Here is a 22,754-nt window from a genome sequence, read left to right as displayed (position 1 = left end):
AATCGACTCTTCAATCAGAAAAATGTGTTCACAATCACTCTCACCCACAAATATTAAGTCATAATATGTTGACGGATGTCTAATGCACAGTCTCTCTTTTTGCTGATAGTCTAAAGCTATTGGACCAGAGCTTCCCTCTGACTTATGATCTAGCTCTTCTTGGGTCCCTGGAATAACTTTATGATTCAGGTCTGGTCAAAATAAAATTTGCCTATGCGGATCTTCTATCTGATCCACAAATTTCTTCTCGATGTCAGATAACATGCAGGTCAAGTTATGTCTATGGGCATATGATGTATCTAATGTAATAGTAGGCTCAAAATACTTAGACATTCTCTCTACCTCCTTATAGTAATCATATTTATTCATGTATTTGAGAACCGGAACCTCTGATAGTACCACATCATAATTTGAGAAGTAGTATTCGAAATGTGCCTTATTATAAAACATGCTCAACAATACACTACATGTGATGCCATAAGTCACAGATAAATTATGGTATCGAATGCCTTCCTCTACTGATGCTGGCAGTTGCATACACACATAGCAGTCTTTTGCTTCCATTGTATCAACATACTCATACAACAAACGAGCATATGCATTTAGTGTGAAATCACTTTTTGACAAATCTACGTGTAACATCCGACTAGTTTCCCTGATCATCTCTCTATCTTTTGCGGATGCACCCCCTTCTGAATCTGAGACAGGTGGTGTAAGTGTCGCCTGTCTCCCCTTCCCTTCAGCATTTTGAGACTCAACCAAAGATGTAACAATCACCACAGTTATGACAATAAGAACCACAACAATAAGGGTACCAATTATGCATTTCTGTTTGCGTCCTGAGTTTCCATATTCCATTTTGAACCACTGCTTGGTCTTGAGGAGCAAATGAAATCAATAAGAGTCTCTTTTCTTCTTTTCTTTGCCTTATCCTGTTATTTACAATGTCCTTTTATTTCCCTTGTCCATTCGATTGTTGCAAGGTGCAGTCTAATAGTGCTAAACCTATTGTAGGGATGTAGTCAGCCCTAGCCCTTAGATCTTCTTCTACTGAAAGTACATAATTTTAAAATGTTCTTCTACGTGGGTCTAGGTTATCTTCTTTCTAAAGCCTAACAAGTTCTTCTTTCACAGTTCAAGCTTCATCATTAATGATATTAGATCCAAGTACGGTAAGAACAAGCTGCAGAATCTCTGCACGAATTTCTCCCAGTTCCTGTGCAGTGAGCTGTCAACCAAAAGTAGGGAAAGCAACCTGGTTAAGGATCAAAAATCGCAAACAACTCAGCCTTGGTGGATCAGGGACTGTCAGTGTTAGCACTCCGAAAGCCTCAACTCCAGGTACCAGCAGCTGAATATCAATCGATAGGGTGTCCCCTCCGTAACTCACTGTGCCAGTCCCGGAATTCCTCGGTCTCTGCATCTGTGACCAGGTATGCCCACTCAGGAGAGGCGTACTTTTGAGAAGGTACCCTCTCTCTTCTGGATCGTCTTAGGCCCTCCCATCTTTCTTCGATTTCACTTTGATCTGATTCAGACGTTTCAGGAATTGGAGCAAGATTTTTCTCAGATGCAAGCCTCATGTTTAGCCTTTCTTTTCTTGTCGGCCACTTTTCTGCTTCCGCACCAGTTCTCCTCTCTTCTCTTCGATCTGATCCTTCTGCCGCAGGTTGCTCACTCTGATCTGCTTCAAAGTTCATTTCTGCAATCTCGTCTATTTCAGGTTCTGAATTCAACTCTGAAACAGCGTGATCCCTTCTTTCTTGTTCAGTTGATTGCTCAGCCTCATCACGAATGCTCACAACCTGACCTGTTCCTTCATTGTTTATTCTATTCTCAGTCGCTCTTCTTGGGACAAGGGGAGTTGTTTCCTCCACAGGCTCTGGAACTCGACGAGTATGCAAAGCGTGAATCCAGTTTGGTAATCCTCCACACTTCACAGCTGTACTTGTGACCAAAATCACCTGATACGGTCCTCGCCAGTGAGCACAAGGCAGCTCCTCCTCACGTCCTTTCGGACCAGCACCCAGTCACCAGGGTTAAGATCGTGCAGCAGGTCTCTCGAGGTGGATGCAGTCGCAGCATCAACCTGGGGGGACACAGAATTAACCACATCAGTCAGTCCCCTACAATAATCCAATACTAAATCATCTGTGATGTTTATCAATGCTGTAGCTGGCACCGTAGGTAATCGCATAGCTCTTCCCATCAATATCTCGTGGGGAGAGAGCCCTGTCCTATCAGGAGTACTACGCAGACTCATCAACCCAATGGCAGTGCATCTGGCCATTTCAATGAGGTTGGCAAACAAACTTTTGACACCCTCATTTTGATTGTGCCATTCATCTGCTCTACAAGACCAGAAGCCTCAGGCCTGTAACTACAGTGCAATCTCTGATCAATGTTCAAAGCTGTACACAACAATTTCATGATTTCATTATGGAAGTGTGTTCCCCTATCTGTCTCCACTGAGGTCGGAAATCCAAAACACGGTATCAGTTCCCTTAAGATCAGTTTTGCCACTGTGAGACTGTCACATCGTCTAGTTTGATATGCCTCAACCCAATGTGAGAAGATACACACCACCATCAAAATATATCTTAGCCTATTGCACCTTGGCATCTCAATAAAGTCCAATTGTATCCTATAGAAAGGACCTCCTGATCTTCCAATGTGACTCATTGCAACCACAGTTCTCTTGACAACATTCATTTGTTGACAAGTAACACACCTGTGACACTGCTTCTGCACTCAAGCGAAATCGTAGGTTAAACCAAGTTTGCCTAAACACTCGCACCCTAGCATCTCTTCCAAGATGAACTGCTCCATGAATCTGCCTTGCCATTGGGCTCAATAAACAATTGGGTAGTACTGCTCTGTCATCCGTTGACACCCAAATGCCATCCTCTCTCTTTTCACAGCCTGCTCTAACCCATGATGCAGCTTCCTCCTCTGAGACCTCATCCTGTAGCCGCTTCACTTCATCCCAAGTATCGGCTACAGCTAACATCATGCTGAGCTCGGTCTCTTCTGTGCTCGCTCCTATATATTCTCCAATGAAAACACAGACATGTATAGCACAAAAATGAGCTACTTCCTCTGCGTAGTTATTTCCTTTCGTGACAAAATCCTCTCCTTTCCGATTGGCTGCAAATTTTACAACTGCAATCTCTTTGGGTTTCTGCAAATCCTCCAACAATTGACGTACATATTCTCCATTACGGATTGGGGACCCTGAAGATGTCAAAAATCCCCTCTGGGACCACAACTGCCCGAAATTATGAACCGCTCCAAACCCATATTGGCTGTCCGCATAGACAGTCACTCAGACTCCATGCGAGATGCAACAAGCGTGTTTCAGAGCAATAATTTTGACCACCTGAGCTGAGTATACTCTTTGCAAACAGGCAGCTTCCACCACCCCTAAGATGGTGCACACAGCAAACGCTGCTCTCAAACACCCTTCATTGTCTCTTAAACATGAACCATCAACAAAAAGGATCAAATCAGATTCAGGCAGAGGTTCATCAACAATATCATGTCTGTGTTTGGTAGATAGCTTAGTAACATCTAAGCAGTCATGCTCTTCACAATCCTCTTCTCCTTCTTGTGGAACAGGTAGCAATGTAGCAGGATTCAAGGTGGTACAACGTCTCAGTGCAACATTTTCAGAAGCCAATATAACCTGTTCACACTTTGTAAGTCTGTTATTCGTTAGATACTGTGTCTTGGTTCTTGTCATTAAAAGTTCTACTGAATGTGGCACATAAACAATAAGGGGATGACCCATCACTATGCTTTCACATCTCTCAATGCTGACACCTGTTGCAGCAACCGATTTGAGACATCCGAGCAACACAGAAGCTACTGGATCTAATGTAGCTGAAAAGTAAGCCACTGGCCTACGGGCACCTCCATGTGTCTGTACCAGGACCGGTAACGCACATCCCTCCTTCTCACAGCAAAAGAGCGAAAACGCTTTGTTATAGTCTGGCATTCCCAGAGCTGGAGCGCGACATAGGCTCTCTCTCAGCTCGTGGAAGGCTCTCAAGCAATCGTTATCCCATGGTACCGGATCACTAATGTCCTTTCGAGTCAATCTCAATAGTGGCTTTGCTTGCAAGGAAAAATTTGGGATCCACTTTCGACAATAGCCGACCATTCCCAAAAACATACGGACTTCTTTTTGTGTTTTCAGAGTTCCCATTTGCAGAATAGTCTCTATGCGATCTGGTGACACTCTTCGATTTCCCTTCTCAATCCGGTGGCCTAAATACTGAACTTCAGTCAGACAATACTGAAGCTTGTATGGACTTTGTGTCCATTCTCTGCCAAATGATTCAACAAAGCCACAGTATCGATCCTGCAAGCATCCTCAGTTTCTGAAGCGTCCAAAAGGTCGTCTACGTATTGAACTAGGACTGATCTCTGAGGCATCACCAGCCCTTCAAGATTCTTTTTCAGACTCTGACTAAAGATAGAGGGGCTTTCTGTATACCCTTGTGGGATACGACACCACGTTAACATACGATCGCCCATCCTAAATGCAAATAACAACTGGCTTTCTTCGTGCAACGGTGTGGAGAAAAATGCCTGTCATAAATCTATGACTGTAAACCATTCTGCTTCACATGGTATCTGAAATAATATAACAGCTGGATTCGGTACCACAGGACAACATGTGATCACGATTTCATTGACCCTGCGCAAATCCTGCCCTATTCTGTACTTGCCACTAGGCTTCTGCAGTGCCATTATAGGTGAGTTGCCTTGTGCAATCATAAACTCGATCACAGGTCTTATTTCAGCCACAGTTTCTGGAGTTAATGTATACTGTGCAGTTCGTGGGAAATTCTGCATGTGGTTTGATCTGTATCCTAACAGGTTCAACCCCTCGAATCAATCCTATCTCCTCTCCTGTGAAATCCCACACTTTCAGAGAAACTGAATTTCTCAAATAATGTGGTAACTCCTCTGTCGTGAGAACCACGAATATCTCTGCACACAAGTTCATATGGGCCATTTTAAAATCTGCGTTATCATCGCAGGTTTGCAACTCCACACCTCTCGGAGTACAAGAGATGGTACAATTCAGCTTACACAAAAGATCTCGCCCTAACAGATAGACTGGGCTTGAATTGCACACTACGAATTGGTGTTTGTCTTGAAATGGTCCTATTCTCACAGGTAACTCATTTGTCAACGGCTTAGTCATTCTCTGATTGGTAACTCCCACTACTTGGATCGTTTCTCCTGAAAGAGATACATTTGGAACCACTGCCGTTCTTACTGTGGAGCACGCAGCTCCAGTGTCTAATAAAAAGGTAACAGGATGTCCGTTCACCTCTGCATCTACAAACGGTCCACTCTGATCTACTTCTAAAGCCGCACCCAAAGTGCATTTTTCTTGCACCCCCCTCTGATACTCATGAGAATCTTGAGATCGGTTAAATCTATCTTGGATTTAAAAATATGGCATTTAATGATACACCTGATTATTTTTAGGTATTCTTGGAGGCTGAGGTATCTGCATTTGCGGCTCATATCCCACCCCATACATGGACCTAGGTCTAGTCACAATGTTCAACGTCTGGGGCATCTGTCCCTCTTCCTCATGCTGTATTGATTTGCTGGATTCAATCGACACTCGTGCTTCCAATGCCCGATTTTGTGACAAAAATGACCTTTTGAATCGCTACCCAATCACCTCCTGTACCTGTATCCATTCCCCTTCCTCTTCCCTGTCCAGGTTGGGTTATCATTTGTTGACCCATTCCTCTGCCACTTCCTCTACCTCGCCCCATCGCCCCATCGCTCCTCCAACCCCTTGCATCAGATCAGGTCTTTCGCCATTCCTCAACTGCACCAACATCAAATTATCTTTCACTTTCTTTTGTGCCGATTCCACTTGATCACTACAGTATTTTGCATAACGCAGAATTTCGTCAACTGACTTATTCTGACAACATATCAAGTGGGTCTGTATCATCAAGCTAATATCAGAATTTAGTCCTAACACAAACTTTGAGACAAACTGTCCCACATCTTTCTGCTCAATTATGTCCAATCCACTATGCTGTTTAAATGCCAATAACAGTCGCTCATAATAGTCATGTACCGAATCTTCAGGATCTTGAGTAGTACGATCGATTTTAAGCCAATCAACAGTTTGAGGAGCTACCTTGGATTGTAATCAGGTAATCACTTGCTCATATTTCTTCATTACCTCGGATGAAGGACCATGACTCACTGGATCTCTAGCTGGTTCTGCAGCTGGCCAATCAATGGCGACTTTACATGCAGTCCACAAATCATCTGGAACCACTATATCAAACAAGGTATTCAAATCAATCCAAAAAACCTTTGAAATCTTGACAAATCGATCTAATTGTTTATACCAGTCTGCAGGTTTTTACCTCAGCCGAGGAAAATCATTAGTGAATGCTGCCAAATCACCCCTGCTCCATGGTACATGTACATATCCCCCATTTTGTACTTCTCGCAGAGGGAAATTTCCTGTTGTTCCCATCCCTCCAACCGGAGGCAGAGTATCTCAGATACCTTTCTTTGCACTTTTCTTTTTGGCCCACCTTTCTTCCCATCTGTCTAATTCTTTCCACGCTCGCATTCCTACCACCAGTTCTCTAATTTGTGCTTTTAATTCTGTTTTTCGCTTCTCTTCCAATTCCTTATCTGTGTAATTCAATCTGCAAAGTCCCTGCATCATTCTGGTTTTCGTCAGGTCCACCTAATATCTCCGTGCCAGCTGTGACAAGGCATCATGAGCTCGCCTTGCCTTTCTAGTAACACCTTTAGCTACAAATAGCAGTTCACTTGGGTCATATGTCTCAATTCTGTCCAATGGCAGATTTCCTTCAATCACCTCATCTACTTCTGCTTTTAATCTCACCACATCTAACAATGGTGCCTTCAATGCAACCTGTAACACATTCCGATCCCTTTCACTTCCCAATTCCTCCCTGTCACAACTTTGTGTTCTCCTTGGACCTCCACTTTCCTCCATTCTCCCGACTGGGCGATTTTCTCTCTCGACACTTTGACTTCTCCAATGATTACCTGCACACAACTTGTGGCCCAAAAAGTACCCTAGCTGCTTCACGTTTCCTCTCCAATTCATTTCTTTCTATCATTGACTCCCTCACCGGTGGAACCCACATTCTGATGTCTGACTTAGAATTTGCCAAAGCTCCTGTTCGCCTTCGTTCTGACCCACTGTCCATTCTCGATGGATCAGCTGTAGCTGGCAGTGGAGTACTAGCTTCCACTGGTATCTGAGCCATGCCTGTTCCACTCATTGTAAGGCTCCCTCCAGATATAGTCTCTTCTCCTTCTCCTGGTTGCTGTTGACTTCCACCTACTCTCTTCCTGGGGTTATATATTGAAACCACCGGTCCAATAGTAACGGGTACTGAAAGAGCTTCTGGTAAACGCATGTTACACGCAGTTTCATTTGGCTCATGATCCGCGTATCCTATCCCTCCGGACCCTCCTGGAATTCGTGTCCCCACTGAAATCCTCCCTCGTACTCTGGTGGTCTGATCCTCTGAACCCATTTGTCCCCCTCCTGACGTTTCGTCTATTTGCTGTGTCTGCTCCGGCTCCGACCTAGAGTCACAAGGTGGAGGACGTTCTGCTAACAATCTATCAAGAAAACTGTCATCTGTATCACTTTCCTCTTCTGTCTTACTTTTTCCTCCAGACCCTCCTTCTAACAGCCTGAATGAATAAAATCGTTCTCCCTCTATGGTGTCTACTCACATTCTCTCCAACTGTGCGTCTCATCTGGCATCCTGATATGCTTTCATTGTTTTCTTCATTCTTCCCTGTCAAGCTTCTATTCTCTATTGCTGCTCTCATCCATGCATCTAATGCCTCAAATTGTGTTGGTCTAGGCGGAGGTTTCAGAGAAGACATAACTCCCCTCAGCTGATACAGCACCTCCATACAAAATTACCCATTACGAGGGAGAGCCAATTCTCCCTCCTTCTCTGTAATTTTATACCAATTTTGAAGCCACACTATAGCATGTAGTCCTACATTTGTTGCCATATAATGTGCCGAGTTGTCCTCTGGTGGCGGTTCTTCTCCTACTCGAGTCACCACCCCTGTGTCACCTCTACACAAATCTTGCAACACTTTAAAACATCTCATCATGAAAATCAGTTATTTGCAACCCAAGTTTCAATATCCAACTTCGGACGAACTTCCACCAACCCAGCGTGGCGTTTCAAAAACTGACCAATCCCAGCGCGACACACACGAACGTCACTGCTTACTCCTCGCAGTGTCTCACCCACCATTACAATTTCACCTTGTACACTCGCTCACACATTCACACTACCAGTAACTGTAGATCCAAAGTTATTAAACCAAGTAACTGCTCCTAACACAGCCACAATAACTGACAGTTACATAAAACAAGTAATTGTCCGTCCACTAAAAGATCGATAGAACACTCTTACAAGAAAATTCATCCACTGTGACCCCCGACCTGCGTTGATCACTCCATTGCCGCAGTCCACCCCCGGTACCTGAGGCTTTCTACCGTGACGTACTCCTGCATTCACACAAAGTTCCCTATCACCAGTGGATCGTCGACAGCGCTTCACGACACCCACAATTTTGATCAGACAATTACAAATACAAAACTATCCTGGGATCTTGGACTTCTCTTGATTCCGCTAACCAAACTTACTGATCTGCAAATGTCCGGACCAGTAAACCGATAAACCCACACTCACTCAACATGCATCCCAACTCCGCAAGACATCACACAATTACTTCAACACCGCAATCCAACACACCACACAGACTCATACTCACGCTACCACTATTTCCGCCGCACCGTCAACGTCCGCCGACCTCCATCAACTTCACCGTCTTCTACTCCGTCCACAGCTCTGTTATTCTTCCGATCCTACTCTAATTTTTCTTTTCTCCCCTCACTTTTAGAAGCAAACCATCCTCTGCTACCATTTGATTATGCTAACTTTTATTCCCTATTTTCTCTGCCACAGTTGGAACTGATGGTCTTTTAGAAACTGTACTGCTGCACTAATGTAATAATTTATTTGAGGCACAAGGTCAAGACTGATTTGCATATAGCTGGGTCTCAACTAAGGTAGCGAAGTGAGCTAAAGAATGATGATGGATTCAACCCAGATCTGTGACTGGGGGTGAGTGTCTGAAACATTTTATTTCTCCGTCCATCATCTCCTTGTGTTTGCTTTGTTCGCCCTAAGTTGGCAGGGTATGCCCAGACGTGGGTCCCTTGCTCACTTTGCCACTGGATTCAAGCTAGCCTGGCTGATGAAGGGTGTGATTACGCCAACTTGGAACTGATGGTCTTTTATTTGCTTGCTAAAAGTGGTGGAGGGGAGTAAAACCATTCATGGTTATACTGTCAATGTAGTCATACTCTACAAGACCACAGACTCCGAATTTCAATTTTGTGTGGTTTATTATAAGGCCAAAAATAATTGAATATAAACACACCTCAATCTCAGAGTATATAGATGCATGAAAATCAATACTGAGACAAGTCTACGAATATAATTCATTCGGCATAAAAGGCATAAAGTGATAAACTCCAAAATCAGAATACAGTATGGAATAGAAGCTGAGTCCAATTCTCTTTTCATCTGGGAGGTAAACAAAAACAAAAATATCTTTCCCTACACTACTCTAAATGAGGATCCTACCCATTTCTGTTTTGTCATATCCCAAAGGTGTCAGCACGTGTGACTTCCTAAGAAGTACTCACGTCAAATGGGTCTAAAAGCTTAAAGCTAAGGAGCTCGCTCTAAGATGCTCCTTCTCCTCCGAAAGTTAGCAGAAGTCTCCCGAATCTGTCCCTACATATCATACAAAAAGACCAAGTTCAGTACTAATACATAATGTGATAAAACTTTCCATTACAATGTTTTCGGTAGCTTTTCACAGAATCTTTAATTAATTTTTCTTCGTCTTCCAGTGGCCTTGGGTTTCAGATAGGCCAGGCACGAAAGGAGTCCTCCCTTCTCGCCTTCCAGACTTCTTCAAAGACATTATGGGTTTCTCCTTAAATCTAAGAATAACAAGGCCAAATTCCTGCACCTGCAGTAAGATGAGAACACACTGTCTTCGAGCACAAAAAGGATTCATTTAATTATTTCTTAAGCAACCAAGGAGAAACGAAACTAACAACAACAGTTGGGCCTACAATTCAGGCAACTTAAACTAAACACAATTACATTACATGAGTATAATTACATCCTGCACATTACACATACAGAAATTATAAATGTCTCTAATACATATAAAATCCTACTTGAATATGCACACTGCAAAATGGGTGCTACTAGAACGTGAATAAATGCATCTTTAATTATAAAACACTGCAAACAACGAAATACATGTGAGTGCGTTTCAACCATGAGTATAGTGCACCCACACAATTTAGAGTGCTGTAAGCGCTCTATCAGGTGTTACAGAGAAACCGGTCCCAGAATGCTTGTTTCCTGTTCAGGGAAGACCTGGCTTGGCAGTTCGGGCTGGACTGTTCTCATGAGGCACAGGGTCAAGAATGATTTGCATAAAGCTAGGTCTGAACTGAGGTGGCGAAGTGAGCTAAAGAATGAGGATGGATTCAACCCAGATCTGTGACTGGGGGTGAGTGTCTGAAATGTTTCAGTGCTCCGTCCATCCTCTCCTTGTGTTTGCATAATTTATTTGATAAGCATTAATAATTATTAGCACTTGCTGCCACAATATCTGCTCAGCTCAGCTCAGCTGCCGGCCTTCAGAGCGGTGCCCCGGGCAGGAACCCTGCGGAAATTCAGCTGTTACGGCTTCACATGCTCTCCCCAACGCTCCCTGTATGCTCTTTTGCTAAAAAAACACGGTTCAATATACGTTTACTTTCAACATTTATTAACATGTACCGATTTTACACAGTGTGGGAGAAACTCTGTGGGTGAGTGGAACTCCACGGAGCTCACTGAGTTTTAATGTAACTTCGCGGAATTCCATGGAGGTCAACTCCGCGAGCTCCACCCACCCTTCATTTTAAACCATTTTACTCTATTAGATTTAGATATTTTTTAACTTTATTTATCATTTTCAGGTTTGACCAACAGACTCCAACATGATGCCCATGTGTATGAAAACATAGTCCGGCAATGGTTAATACAATAACAGTCTGGTATGCAAGTTGACTTACAAAGGAAGCAATGGTCTACGCCAATAGGAGAGCTTATTAGTGGGGGCGGTGGTACAAAATTGTCCTTGCTGCTCAACAAGGCCGCAAAGGGATTCAGAAGATACACAGCGCAAGTAATCAATGTGACAACAAATAAGTCCAATACATCATTATCCAATGTTAGCAGATAGTCCCGTAGTGGCTGCCATATATCTTTAGGCCTCGAAGTAAGTGGCTGAAGTGTGGCATAGTCTTCACTGGTTTAATCACAATGAATCATACCTTTCAACCATGCAGAATCAGAGGGACAAGTCGTGCTGCCCCAATGCAGTGCCACACAGCGCTTTGCAAGCAGCAAACATCTTTAAGAACATCATTAATATATCCCAAGAGTGCTAGGAGTGTCGAGGGGTGCAATGTCTATAATTTTAGAAAGCAGGGAGAAGATTTTGGTCCAGTAGTCACTCACCACAGGACATTCCCAGGACAAATGAGCAAAATCTGCCTCAGTGACGTGGCATTTAGGGCACTGAAAGGTGTGCGTGGGGTCAAAATGTGCTTTGTCCCGTGGGGAGATATCGGTCCGGTGTAGAACTTTGTAATGTAAAAGTTTGTGTTTATGAATAATTGAGATGAGTTTAGTCTAAGTGCAGCAGCAATACCATACTTTATCAGGTAGTGTTTGTCCCAGGTCATGTTCCCAGGCATCCTGGGTCAATCTATCTGGCTCTGGTTTCAGCATTACGTTTAGATGTAGATCTTAATACTGATTTAACAAACATATTTACCATAATGTGTGGGACAAAAAAAACAAACAACACATTTTATAGATTATTCTGCAGTGGGGCGTGCTAAAACGTTTACTTATTTAGGTATTGCCTTTCCATCCTCACTTGCTTGGGGCCACTTGATAAATACTAGACAACAGCAGTTTTCTAGAACTTTGGAGGTTATTTTTAGATTCACACAAAAGCTTGGCCATGAGCCTATTACAGACATGCTGATGCTACATCAGACCAATTATTTATCTATAGCCACATATGGAGTAGGGCTATGGGGCTATGAAGGGGTATATATCTACAGCAGAAGGTGGAGAACATATTTTTGTGTACAATTAGACCGCTATTATTCTAGGTCTCCATTTGGACCAAACAGGAGCTGAGCCTGACCCAGGCGATCATATGATATTGTTTGTACCTGGATAAAGCTATGTATATCCCCTGAGCTGTTTTATGTAAAACATTTTTTCTTTTACTGGATGTGCCAGTGTATGTTAATGACCCGGAAATGATTAGGGCGTCATGCAGGAGAAAATGAAAACGCTGTATATTCCAAATTTTGAAGATGGCTGATTAGCTCGTGAAATAAACAAAACTAAGATTTAATCTCGTTTAGATGTATTGACAATGTAGGGACCGGAGGCCTATCTTTTGATCGTATCATATCCTCAGCATATATTTTATTTAACACGCTTTAGACAGAACAATGTGCATTTTTTGTTTTGAACATCGTACCATATGTCCACGTGATATTCAAACTGCACAGATAACATTACATTTTAAAATGTTCTATAAATGTTATTCTCTTCCCAGGAAACAATATTTATTGCCATTGTTGCGTTCCTTAACCCCTTCGCTGCTAGGCCTTTTCCCCTCCTGTGCTAAGCCTTTTTTGGGCTATTTGGGGTAGTGCGCGCTAAGGCCCCTGTAACTTTTTGACCACATTAGGTATCCACGCCAAATTTGCGTCCTTTTCTTCCAACATCATGGGGATTCTAAAGGTACCCAGGGTTTGTGGATTCTCCTAGAGGGTTCCCAGAAATTAGTCAAAATACAGCAAAATTTTGGTTTTTTTGTGAAAAATGGGGAAAAGTGGCTGCAAATGAAAGCGTCTGGTTTTTTCTCTGCAAATGATATCAAAAAAGGGTTTGTGGGGCTGAAATCACAATTTCTCCAGCTTTTAGGGAATGACAGTTTTTTGTTAGAAATCCAACATTTTTTACACAGTTTTGACATTTTTCTGGGACAGACCCTATTTTTGCTATTTTTTGTGCTTTGAACCTCCTTCCAGATAAAGGTAAAAATGGGTAGAAAAGCAATAATGGATCCTGGAAAGCTATACATTTCTGAAAGGTAGACAAAATTCTGAATTCAGCAAGGGGTCATTTGTGTAGATCCATCAAGGTTTCTTTATAGAAACTAACAGGTAAATATAGGAAAAATTAAAACTTTGTTGAAAAAAGCAGCCTTTTGAGTCAACGTTTTCACCTGTAACTTCTTCGAATTATGACATCTCTTTGAAAGCAATGTACCGTTACATCCGGTGGACCTTCCTGGTTGTGGGGATATATAGGACTTGTAGGTTCACCAAGAGCCCAACGAACCCAGAGTAAAAAACTGAGCAGCATTTTGTAATGTTTTTTTTTTTGTTCCGGGTATATAGCAATTATTGTGGGAAAATGTATACATGGAAAAATCGGTATGAAAGACACCTATGTATTTCTGAAATGGGAACAAATTACAGAGTTTAGAAACAGTGCATATTTGCACATTTTCGAAATTGGGAATACTCATACTTGCATGACAATTATTGGTCATTTTTCAAAATTACTTTTTTTTTACACAATGTCTTTCATTTTGAAGGGAGAAATGCATCAAAAATCAATAGGTAATAACAGTTGCTTTACAAATCTGAACTACCCTAAGTCTCCCGATAAAAATGGTACCACACTTGTGTGCGTAGGCATAGTGCCCACGACAGGAAGTGGCTCAAAACCTAAGGTGAACGCACCACATTTTCACACTGAAAATTTACATTTTTTTTGCGAAGAGTCTAGCTGTAGTTTTTGAACCCTAGCCCTGCCGGCACCTAGGGAAACCTAGCAAACCTATACATTTTTGTAAACTAGACACCCAGGGGAATCCAGGATGGTGTGACTTGACTGCCTCCCACCATGGTCTGTTACCCAGAATCCCTTGCAAACGTAAAAAAATGACAAAAAAAACACATTTTCTCCACATTTCTGGGATGGAAAGTTCTGGAATCTGCGTGGATCCACAAATTTCCACCCACCCCGCGTTCCCCAAAGCCCTAAGAGAAAAATGGTACCTCACTTGTGCGGGTCGGCCTAGTGCCCGCGACAGGAAACGGTGCAAAACGCAACGTGGTCACACCTCAATTTTGCAGTGAAAAATGACCCCTTTTTGGCAAAGTGACTAGCTGTAGTTTTTGAACCCTAGCCCTGCCGGCACCTTGGGAAACCTAGCAAACCTATACATTTTTGAAAACTAGACACCCAGGGGAATCCAGGATGGGGTGACTTGACTGCCTCCCACCATGGTCTGTTACCCAGAATCCCTTGCAAACGTAAAAAAATGACAAAAAAACACCTTTTCCCAACATTTCTGGGATGGAAAGTTCTGGAATCTGCGTGGATCCACAAATTTCCACCCACCCCGCGTTCCCCAAAGTCCTACGAGAAAAATGGTACCTCACTTGTGCGGGTCGGCCTAGTGCCCGCGACAGGAAACGGCGCAAAGCGTAACGTGGTCACACCTCAATTTTGCAGTGAAAAATGACCCTTTTTTGGCAAAGTGACTAGCTGTAGTTTTTGAACCCTAGCCCTGCCGGCACCTTGGGAAACCTAGCAAACCTATACATTTTTGAAAACTAGACACCCAGGGGAATCCAGGATGGGGTGACTTGACTGCCTCCCACCATGGTCTGTTACCCAGAATCCCTTGCAAACGTAAAAAAATGACAAAAAAAACCACATTTTCCCCACATTTCTGGGATGGAAAGTTCTGGAATCTGCGTGGATCCACAAATTTCCACCCACCCCACGTTCCCCAAAGTCCTACGAGAAAAATGGTACCTCACTTGTGCGGGTCGGCCAAGTGCCCGCGACAGGAAACGGCGCAAAACGCAACGTGGTCACACCTCAATTTTGCAGTGAAAAATGACCCCTTTTTGGCAAAGTGACTAGCTGTAGTTTTTGAACCCTAGCCCTGCCGGCACCTAGGGAAACCTAGCAAACCTATACATTTTTTAAAACTAGACACCCAGGGGAATCCAGGATGGGGTGACTTGACTGCCTCCCACCATGGTCTGTTACCCAGAATCCCTTGCAAACGTAACAAAATTACAAAAAAAACACATTTTCCCCACATTTCTGTGGTGGAAAGTTCTGGAATCTGCGTGGATCCACAAATTTCCACCCACCCCGTGTTCCCCAAAGTCCTACGAGAAAAATGGTACCTCACTTGTGCGGGTCGGCCTAGTGCCTGCGACAGGAAACGGCGCAAAACGCAACGTGGTCACACCTCAATTTTGCAGTGAAAAATGACCCTTTTTTGGCAAAGTGACTAGCTGTAGTTTTTGAACCCTAGCCCTGCCGGCACCTAGGGAAACCTAGCAAACCTATACATTTTTGAAAACTAGACACCCAGGGAAATCCAGGATGGGGTGACTTGACTGCCTCCCACCATGGTCTGTTACCCAGAATCCCTTGCAAACATAACAAAATGACAAAAAAAAACACATTTTCCCCACATTTCTGTGGTGGAAAGTTCTGGAATCTGCGTGGATCCACAAATTTCCACCCACCCCGCGTTCCCCAAAGTCCTACGAGAAAAATGGTACCTCACTTGTGCGGGTCGGCCTAGTGCCTGCGACAGGAAACGGCGCAAAACGCAACGTGGTCACACCTCAATTTTGCAGTGAAAAATGACCCTTTTTTGGCAAAGTGACTAGCTGTAGTTTTTTAACCCTAGCCCTGCCGGCACCTAGGGAAACCTAGCAAACCTATACATTTTTGAAAACTAGACACCCAGAGGAATCCAGGATGGGGTGACTTGACTGCCTCCCACCATGGTCTGTTACCCAGAATCCCTTGCAAACGTAAAAAAAAATGACAAAAAAAACACATTTTCCCCACATTTCTGGGATGGAAAGTTCTGGAATCTGCGTGGATCCACAAATTTCCATCCACCCCGCGTTCCCCAAAGTGCTACGAGAAAAATGGTACCTCACTTGTGCGGGTCGGCCTAGTGCCCGCGACAGGAAATGGTGCAAAACGCAACGTGGTCACACCTCAATTTTGCAGTGAAAAATGGCCCTTTTTTGGCAAAGTGACTAGCTGTAGTTTTTGAACCCTAGCCCTGCCGGCACCTAGGGAAACCTAGCAAACCTATACATTTTTAAAAACTAGACACCCAGGGGAATCCAGGATGGGGTGACTTGACTGCCTCCCACCATGGTCTGTTACCCAGAATCCCTTGCAAACGTAAAAAAATGACAAAAAAAACACATTTTCCCCACATTTCTGGGATGGAAAGTTCTGGAATCTGCGTGGATCCACAAATTTCCAACCACCCCGCGTTCCCCAAAGTCCTATGAGAAAAATGGTACCTCACTTGTGCGGGTCGGCCTAGTGCCTGCGACAGGAAACGGCGCAATACGCAACGTGGTCACACCTCAATTTTGCAGTGAAAAATGACCCTTTTTTGGCAAAGTGACTACCTGTAGTTTTTTAACCCTAGCCCTGCCGGCACCTAGGGAAACCTAGCAAATCTATACATTTTTGAAAACTACACACCCAGGGGAATCCAGGATGGGGTGACTTGACTGCCTCCCACCATGGTCTGTTACCCAGAATCCCTTGCAAACGTAAAAAAATGACAAAATAACACATTTTCCCCACATTTCTGGGATGGAAAGTTCTGGAATCTGCGTGGATCCACAAATTTCCACCCACCCCGCGTTCCCCAAAGTCCTACGAGAAAAATGGTACCTCACTTGTGCGGGTCGGCCTAGTGCCCGCGACAGGAAACGGCACAAAACACAACGTGGTCACACCTCAATTTTGCAGTGAAAAATGACCCTTTTTTGGCAAAGTGACTAGCTGTAGTTTTTGAACCCTAGCCCTGCCGGCACCTAGGGAAACCTAGCAAACCTATACATTTTTGAAAACTAGACACCCAGAGGAATCCAGGATGGGGTGACTTGACTGCCTCCCACCATGGTCTGTTACCCAGAATCCCTTGCAAACGTAAAAAAAATGACAAAAAAAACACATTTTCCCCACATTTCTGGGATGGAAAGTTCTGGAATCTGCGTGGATCCACAAATTTCCATCCACCCCGCGTTCCCCAAAGTGCTACGAGAAAAATGGTACCTCACTTGTGCGGGTCGGCCTAGTGCCCGCGACAGGAAACGGTGCAAAACGCAACATGGTCACACCTCAATTTTGCAGTGAAAAATGACCCTTTTTTGGCAAAGTGACTAGCTGTAGTTTTTGAACCCTAGCCCTGCCGGCACCTAGGGAAACCTAGCACACCTATACATTTTTAAAAACTAGACACCCAGGGGAATCCAGGATGGGGTGACTTGACTGCCTCCCACCATGGTCTGTTACCCAGAATCCCTTGCAAACGTAAAAAAATGACAAAAAAAACACATTTTCCCCACATTTCTGGGATGGAAATTTCTGGAATCTGCGTGGATCCACAAATTTCCAACCACCCCGCGTTCCCCAAAGTCCTATGAGAAAAATGGTACCTCACTTGTGCGGGTCGGCCTAGTGCCTGCGACAGGAAACGGCGCAATACGCAACGTGGTCACACCTCAATTTTGCAGTGAAAAATGACCCTTTTTTGTCAAAGTGACTAGCTGTAGTTTTTGAACCCTAGCCCTGCCGGCATCTAGGGAAACCTAGCAAATCTATACATTTTTGAAAACTACACACCCAGGGAAATTCAGGATGGGGTGACTTGACTGCCTCCCACCATGGTCTGTTACCCAGAATCCCTTGCAAACGTAACAAAATGACAAAAAAAAACACATTTTCCCCACATTTCTGTGGTGGAAAGTTCTGGAATCTGCGTGGATCCACAAATTTCCACCCACCCCGCGTTCCCCAAAGTCCTACGAGAAAAATGGTATCTCACTTGTGCGGGTCGGCCTAGTGCCTGCGACAGGAAACGGCGCAAAACGCAACGTGGTCACACCTCAATTTTGCAGTGAAAAATGACCCTTTTTTGGCAAAGTGACTAGCTGTAGTTTTTTAACCCTAGCCCTGCCGGCACCTAGGGAAACCTAGCAAACCTATACATTTTTGAAAACTAGACACCCAGAGGAATCCAGGATGGGGTGACTTGACTGCCTCCCACCATGGTCTGTTACCCAGACTCCCTCGCAAACGTAAAAAAAATGACAAAAAAAACACATTTTCCCCACATTTCTGGGATGGAAAGTTCTGGAATCTGCGTGGATCCACAAATTTCCATCCACCCCGCGTTCCCCAAAGTGCTACGAGAAAAATGGTACCTCACTTGTGCGGGTCGGCCTAGTGCCCGCGACAGGAAATGGTGCAAAACGCAACGTGGTCACACCTCAATTTTGCAGTGAAAAATGGCCCTTTTTTGGCAAAGTGACTAGCTGTAGTTTTTGAACCCTAGCCCTGCCGGCACCTAGGGAAACCTAGCAAACCTATACATTTTTAAAAACTAGACACCCAGGGGAATCCAGGATGGGGTGACTTGACTGCCTCCCACCATGGTCTGTTACCCAGAATCCCTTGCAAACGTAAAAAAATGACAAAAAAAACACATTTTCCCCACATTTCTGGGATGGAAAGTTCTGGAATCTGCGTGGATCCACAAATTTCCAACCACCCCGCGTTCCCCAAAGTCCTATGAGAAAAATGGTACCTCACTTGTGCGGGTCGGCCTAGTGCCTGCGACAGGAAACGGCGCAATACGCAACGTGGTCACACCTCAATTTTGCAGTGAAAAATGACCCTTTTTTGGCAAAGTGACTAGCTGTAGTTTTTGAACCCTAGCCCTGCCGGCACCTAGGGAAACCTAGCAAACCTATACATTTTTGAAAACTAGACACCCAGAGGAATCCAGGATGGGGTGACTTGACTGCCTCCCACCATGGTCTGTTACCCAGAATCCCTTGCAAACGTAAAAAAAATGACAAAAAAAACACATTTTCCCCACATTTCTGGGATGGAAAGTTCTGGAATCTGCGTGGATCCACAAATTTCCATCCACCCCGCGTTCCCCAAAGTGCTACGAGAAAAATGGTACCTCACTTGTGCGGGTCGGCCTAGTGCCCGCGACAGGAAACGGTGCAAAACGCAACATGGTCACACCTCAATTTTGCAGTGAAAAATGACCCTTTTTTGGCAAAGTGACTAGCTGTAGTTTTTGAACCCTAGCCCTGCCGGCACCTAGGGAAACCTAGCACACCTATACATTTTTAAAAACTAGACACCCAGGGGAATCCAGGATGGGGTGACTTGACTGCCTCCCACCATGGTCTGTTACCCAGAATCCCTTGCAAACGTAAAAAAATGACAAAAAAAACACATTTTCCCCACATTTCTGGGATGGAAATTTCTGGAATCTGCGTGGATCCACAAATTTCCAACCACCCCGCGTTCCCCAAAGTCCTATGAGAAAAATGGTACCTCACTTGTGCGGGTCGGCCTAGTGCCCGCGACAGGAAACGGCACAAAACGCAACGTGGTCACACCTCAATTTTGCAGTGAAAAATGACCCTTTTTTGGCAAAGTGACTAGCTGTAGTTTTTGAACCCTAGCCTTGCCGGCACCTAGGGAAACCTAGCAAACCTATACATTTTTTAAAACTAGACACCCAGGGGAATCCAGGATGGGGTGACTTGACTGCCTCCCACCATGGTCTGTTACCCAGAATCCCTTGCAAACGTAAAAAAATGACAATAAAAACACATTTTCCCCACATTTCTGGGATGGAAAGTTCTGGAATCTGCGTGGATCCACAAATTTCCACCCACCCCGCGTTCCCCAAAGTCCTACGAGAAAAATGGTACCTCACTTGTGCGGGTCGGCCTAGTGCCCGCGACAGGAAACGGCGCAAAACGCAACGTGGTCACACCTCAATTTTGCAGTGAAAAATGACCCTTTTTTGGCAAAGTGACTAGCTGTAGTTTTTAAACCCTAGCCCTGCCGGCACCTAGGGAAACCTAGCAAATCTATACATTTTTGAAAACTAGACACCCAGGGGAATCCAGGATGGGGTGACTTGACTGCCTCCCACCATGGTCTGTTACCCAGAATCCCTTGCAAACGTAAAAAAATGACAAAAAAAAACACATTTTCCCCACATTTCTGGGATGGAAAGTTCTGGAATCTGCGTGGATCCACAAATTTCCACCCACCCCGCGTTCCCCAAAGTCCTACGAGAAAAATGGTACCTCACTTGTGTGGGTCGGCCTAGTGCCCGCAACAGGAAACGGCGCAAAACGCAACGTGGTCACACCTCAATTTTGCAGTGAAAAATGACCCTTTTTTGGCAAAGTGACTAGCTGTAGTTTTTGAACCCTAGCCCTGCCAGCACCTAGGGAAACCTAGCAAACCTATACATTTTTGAAAACTAGACACCCAGGGGAATCCAGGATGGGGTGACTTGACTGCCTCCCACCATGGTCTGTTACCCAGAATCCCTTGCAAACGTAAAAAAATGACAAAAAAAACACATTTTCCCCACATTTCTGGGATGGAAAGTTCTGGAATCTGCGTGGATCCACAAATTTCAACCCACCCCGCGTTCCCCAAAGTCCTACTAGAAAAATGGTACCTCACTTGTGCGGGTCGGCCTTGTGCCCGCGACAGGAAACGGCGCAAAACGCAACGTGGTCACACCTCAATTTTGCAGTGAAAAAGGACCCTTTTTTGGCAAAGTGACTAGCTGTAGTTTTTGAACCCTAGCCCTGCCGGCCATCTAGGGAAACCTACCAAACCCACGCATTTCTGAAAACTAGACACCCGGCGGCTTCCAGGGAGGTATGGCTTGCGTGGATCCCCCAACGTTTCCTTACCCAGAATCCCCTGCAAACCTCAATTTTTGCTGAAAAAAATCACTTTTTTCACACATTTTGGGGTGGGAAAGTTGTGGCATCACCGGGCTCACACAAATTTACCACCACCCAGCGTTCCCCCAGGTCTCCCGGTAAAAATGGTGCCTCACTTGTGTGGAAGGCCCAAGTACCCGCAGCAGGCAAGGGCCCAAAACCTAGTGAGGCAACATCAAAATGGCCTATCGCAAAACCACCTGGTTTTGCAAGGGGGGTCACTTTGGTTTTTGACCCGGTGCTCGCCGGCCATCTAGGGAAACCTACCAAACCCATGCATTTCTGAAAACTAGACACCCGGCGGCTTCCAGGGAGGTATGGCTTGCGTGGATCCCCCAACGTTTCCTTACCCAGAATCCCCTGCAAACCTCAATTTTTGCTGAAAAAAACCACTTTTTTCACACATTTTGGGGTGGGAAAGTTGTGGCATCACCGGGCTCACACAAATTTACCACCACCCAGCGTTCCCCCAAGTCTCCCGGTAAAAATGGTGCCTCACTTGTGTGGGAGGCCCAAGTACCCGCGGCAGGCAAGGGCCCAAAACCTAGTGAGGCGACATCAAAATGGCCTATCGCAAAACCACTTGGTTTTGCAAGGGGGGTCACTTTGGTTTTTGACCCGGTGCTCGGCGGCCATCTAGGGAAACCTACCAAACCCACGCATTTCTAAAAACTAGACACCCGGCGGCTTCCAGGGAGGTATGGCTTGCGTGGATCCCCCAACGTTTCCTTACCCAGAATCCCCTGCACACCTACATTTTGGCTGAAAAAATCACTTTTTTCACACATTTTGGGGTGGGAAAGTTGTGGCATCACCGGGCTCACACAAATTTACCACCACCCAGCGTTCCCCCAGGTCTCCCGGTAAAAATGGTGCCTCACTTGTGTGGGAGGCCCAAGTACCCGCGGCAGGCAAGGGCCCAAAACCTAGTGAGGCAACATCAAAATGGCCTATCGCAAAACCACCTGGTTTTGCAAGGGGGGTCACTTTGGTTTTTGACCCGGTGCTCGGCGGCCATCTAGGGAAACCTACCAAACCCACGCATTTCTGAAAACTAGACACCCGGCGGCTCTCAGGGAGGTATGGCTTGCGTGGATCCCCCAACGTTTCCTTACCCAGAATCCCCTGCAAACCTCAATTTTTGCTGAAAAAATCACTTTTTTCACACATTTTGGGGTGGGAAAGTTGTGGCATCACCGGGCTCACACAAATTTACCACCACCCAGCGTTCCCCCAGGTCTCCCGGTAAAAATGGTGCCTCACTTGTGTGGGAGGCCCAAGTACCCGCGGCAGGCAAGGGCCCAAAACCTAGTGAGGCGACATCAAAATGGCCTATCGCAAAACCACCTGGTTTTGCAAGGGGGGTCACTTTGGTTTTTGACCCGGTGCTCGGCGGCCATCTAGGGAAACCTACCAAACCCACGCATTTCTGAAAACTAGACACCCGGCGGCTTCCAGGGAGGTATGGCTTGCGTGGATCCCCCTACGTTTCCTTACCCAGAATCCCCTGCAAACGTACATTTTAGCTGAAAAAATCACTTTTTTCACACATTTTGGGGTGGGAAAGTTGTGGCATCACCGGGCTCACACAAATTTACCACCACCCAGCGTTCCCCCAGGTCTCCCGGTAAAAATGGTGCCTCACTTGTGTGGG

Source organism: Triturus cristatus, chromosome 8 (assembly GCF_964204655.1).
Source record: "Triturus cristatus chromosome 8, aTriCri1.1, whole genome shotgun sequence".
Lineage (NCBI taxonomy): Eukaryota > Metazoa > Chordata > Amphibia > Caudata > Salamandridae > Triturus > Triturus cristatus.
Note: the sequence above shows the minus strand (reverse complement) of the source record.